Source organism: Nicotiana attenuata, unplaced genomic scaffold (assembly GCF_001879085.1).
Source record: "Nicotiana attenuata strain UT unplaced genomic scaffold, NIATTr2, whole genome shotgun sequence".
In the NCBI taxonomy this organism is placed as follows: domain Eukaryota; kingdom Viridiplantae; phylum Streptophyta; class Magnoliopsida; order Solanales; family Solanaceae; genus Nicotiana; species Nicotiana attenuata.
In genome coordinates this window covers 30,432-35,007 of record NW_017673348.1, presented here as the reverse complement: position 1 = coordinate 35,007, position 4,576 = coordinate 30,432, and the positions used below count along the sequence as shown (strand labels likewise).

Sequence of the window (4,576 nt, the reverse complement as noted above, 5' to 3'; positions counted from 1 at the left end):
ATAGGAAGAGGGGAACATGGGTGTTGGAAGGGGCTATGACAGAAAGGGGTCATGACGGGAAAGCAGAGGTGGAAGGGGGTTGGGGTCTTTAGGTTTATTTCAATTTTTTTTTCATTTATTTTTATCGTTTCTTTTTCTTATAATTTTTCTAATAATTTCTTTAATCAAAATAATTGACGCACCACTTTTAAGAGCGTGTGACCACGCAATTATCTAACTCAGCAAAACAAATTCCAACTAAGCTCGGTCAACGATCAGAGGGATTTATGAAATGGATTTCGATAAACTAGAAGTGTTTAGATCAGGGGCGAAGCCACCCTATGGTTAGGGTGGTCAATTGATCACCCTTTATCGAAAAATTATTCTGCCTATATAGGTAAAATATTACGTTTTAGAGGTACATAACATATACTGAACACCCTTTGTCGGTTTTTTTTTACTTATTTCAAGTTTGAACACCCTTAAGAAAAATTCTGGCTTCGCCATTGATTTAGATGAAACTCCACAGAATATAAGGACCGGAATGACAAACCTGAGCAAGTATAGGAGTCTACCAGGCCATTCTGCCATAAAAAATAAACTTCATATTCGGCTCCAAAACAATTATTCTATTAAAATAATGTTGCTTACCTCATTTTTAAGTCATCTAAATCATTTATGTGATCGCATGGGAATAAACAAAAGTTGCTGTAAAAAATGCATCTGTCATATTTAATTTGACCAGACAAATCCCATTTCTTGCCAAAACAAAATGCCCATAAAAGAGCTTATATATGCAACAGTACTAATTTGCAGAACCAATCAGACCAAATAACCCTCCCAAATGCAGTTCTTCAACTTCTTTTCCCTATTTCTTTTTGTTTCTTTCCTCTTTTTATTGAGGAAATGGAAGAATTCCAATAGACAAACCAAAAATTGCCTCCAGGTCCATGGAAATTACCTTTAATTGGAAGCATGCTTCATTTGATAGGTGGACCTCCACATCATGTCCTTAGAGATTTAGCCAAAAAATATGGACCAATTATGCACCTTCAACTAGGTGAAGTTTCTCTAGTTGCTGTTACTTCCCCTGAGATGGCAAAAGAAGTACTAAAAACTCATGACCTCGCTTTTGCATCTAGGCCTTTACTTGTTGCTGGCGAGATTGTTTGTTACAAAGGGACCGACATTGTCTTTTCCCCCTATGGCGATTATTGGAGACAAATGCGTAAAATTTGTCTCTTAGAGTTACTCAGTGTCAAAAATGTTAAGTCATTCGGCTCCATTAGACAAGATGAAGTTCATCGTATGATTGAATTTTTCCAATCATCTTCTGGTGAGATAGTTAATGCAACAAAAAGGATTTATCAATTCGCAAGCTCTATGACATGTAGATCGACATTTGGGAAAGTATACAAGGAGCAAGATGAACTTATAGTACTAGTGAAAAAAGTGTCAGGCTTAATGGAAGGATTTGATGTGGCCGATATATTTCCATCACTGAAATTTCTTCATGTGCTCTGTGGAATGAAGGGTAAAATTATGGATGTCCACCATGGGTTAGATGCCATTCTTGAAAACATCATCAACGAGCGCGAGAAAATTGCACCTGGTGAAGTAGGAGGTGAAGGTTTAATTGATGTCCTGCTAAGACTTCTGAAAGAGGGAGGCCTTCAATTTCCTATCACCAACGACAACATTAAAGCCATTATCTTTGTAAGTACAATATATTGCACAATTCTACCCTTATTATTATCTTCTATCATGTTCCATTTTATATTACGTTCTTTCCTCTTAAGTTTGTTCCAAAAAAGTGACTCATTTCTATATTTAAAAAAAATAAAACATATCTTGCTATATCTTCTCCATCACCACCTTCTTCTTTGTTATCACCGCCACCACGGCCGCTGGAAAAGTTGACCCAAAAACACCCATTGTTTTTTCTTCTAAAAGTCCACGAATACTTATATTCTTCTCTTCTTCCCTACCACCAAGTCTACTCATATAACTCCCTTTGCAATACTCTCAAAAATCTTCATTTTCATTCAACTATGAAGAATCATTATAGAAAAGGGCACGATTCATCCAACTCTTCGTTTGGTTTAGACCATCTTTCTTTCTTATTGCTATTTTTATTCTTACTGCAACTTTATTTCAAGATGATAAAGAAGTCTTAACTTATGATCATTTGATAAAAGTTTAAACTATATGATTTACTGGGTGAAGCTAAGGTGAAGAATCCATTATGGATCTATTCTGCTAGGTTAAAGGGTTTGGGATAAAAATTAATATTAACAGTTATTAGTAATATAGTTAGATGTAGAAGAGATTAGTTAGTCTGTAAGCTTTGACCGTTAGTCAATGAGGGTATATGTAGCGCACTTTCGTAACAGCAGGTCTGGATAACTAGATATGACCCTAACTATTAACGGATGACAAATATAAATCATTTCGTATTCTACAAGGACAATTTTGAATTTGTTTCCATGAAAATATCATGTCAACCACCAATATGCAGCAGTTCTAGCATAATGAGATAGTAGCATAATATCATGATACAAAAAAAAAAAAAAGAATTGGCCTTGAGAATTTAAAAGTTCCTTCCCGTGTAAAACAAAAGGTAGTAGAACAAATCTAGTTTAGGTAAGATATTTGAATATTTCAATAGAAATTGGTAAAAAAGTTTGTACAAAATAAACAACATGCAAAAGATAATTTGACATCATTACTGGCTTATAAACGAAGGACATGTTTGCTGCGGGAACTGAAACCTCATCAGCAACAATTGACTGGGCCATGGTGGAAATGATGAAGAATCCAAGTGTATTGGCCAAAGCTCAAACAGAGGTAAGAAAAGCCTTCAGAGGAAAAGACACTTTTGATGAAAATGACGTCGAAGAGTTGAAATACCTAAAGTTGGTCATTAAAGAAACTTTCAGACTCCATCCTCCATTTCCCCTTTTGCTCCCAAGAGAATGTAGGGAAGAAACAGACATAAACGGCTACACTATTCCTTTGAAAGCAAAAGTCATGGTTAATGTTTGGGCTATGGGAAGAGATCCAAAATATTGGGATGATGCAGAAAGCTTTAAACCTGAGAGATTTGAGCACAACTCTATGGATTTTGTTGGTAATAGTTTTGAATATCTTCCCTTTGGTAGTGGAAGAAGGAATTGCCCTGGGATATCATTTGGTTTAGCTAATGTTTATTATCCACTGGCTCAATTGTTGTATCACTTTGATTGGAAACTCCCAAATGGAATCAATCCAAGTGAACTAGACTTGATTGAATTGGCTGGAGCAACATGTGCTAGAAAGAGCAACCTGTACTTGATCGCTACTCCTTATCAACCTTGTCAAGAGTGATGCCATGGCATCAAACCAATTTAAAATAAGAAACTTGCTTTTGTATTATTTTGTAAACACCACCATTTTACTTTTGTATCAAAGCTAAGGGAACTCTTATGGCAGGATTTGGAAGTCAATTTAGGAAAAATCCAGTCCAGTGATCCTTTGTAAAGCCACAACACCAATGACTTTGAGCACGTAGGACTTCATATCCTACTCTGACTCTATTATTTCTTTCAACAAGGAGCAATTTAAGAACATTTCCATCACAATCTTCTTCTCAAATGGTTGACTAAGTTATCACTAGCGCAAGGTTTGGAGAAAAACTAATTTCTGCTTGGACTGTGAGCAAAAAAATAAGAACTATACTACTTTTTGTTAACACAGCATCTATTCTCAGGTCCCAGCCATAAACAAGGATTTCTCTCAGGTGTTAATATTTTGAGAAGAATCATTAGAGTGGTTTTGGAACAAAACAATCAGCTTTGGCGCCAACCAGTCATGTGGAGCACGCGTGCCTTGGCATTCATGTCACGTGCATGCACCGCTCATGCATTGGTACTAGAGCCAGAGCCAGGATTTAAAGCTTATGACATTGGGATTTTAGACCTTTTAAGTTGCTGGGTTCTAAATTAATAACTTATATATATTCAATGAATTTACAAAGACAAATACAGGATTCAGACCCAAGCTACTGGGTTCGGCCGTACCCATAAACGACGTGCTAGTTTCGCCCCTGCTTGGGACCAATCGTCTAGGCCTTGGCACCAACCTTGTCCGCATTGCTAGTCAACCCTCACAAGTAACAGATGATTGCTCCTCACATCTTTATACACTTGGATTTCATTCTCTCATTGAATTTGAACTACTACAGCTCAAACTCCAGGAATCATGGAGTTTTAACAGTCATAAGTTCATCTCACAGTTTTACATATTTCAAACTTCAGGAAAAATTCCTCGACATTGAAAATAATTTTCAAACTTCAGTAAGCTTTTCTAGAGTTTTTCTGTACTTTAAATAGGGGTATTTTTGTTCAAATTTTATTTTCACATCAAAATGCGGCTAAAAGTTAAATAGTTTTGAAACACTAGTTAAATGTTAACTAACGTTCCAAAAAGTGGCCATTTGCCCATTTCTTCCACACCTCATGCCAAAATCAAATTTTCAGTCTTGTTTACCAATCTACAGCCCATTTTATTTAACAGCCCCAATTCCCATATGAATGACTATCCTTATTCATATATCAGC

At 36.1% G+C, this 4,576-nt stretch overlaps 1 pseudogene; it reads left to right on the top strand.

Annotated features, from left to right (window-relative positions):
- Positions 1–659: 659 nt before the first annotated feature.
- Positions 660–3,591, top strand: LOC109216113 (annotated as a pseudogene).
- The last annotated feature ends 985 nt before the right edge of the window (positions 3,592–4,576 follow it).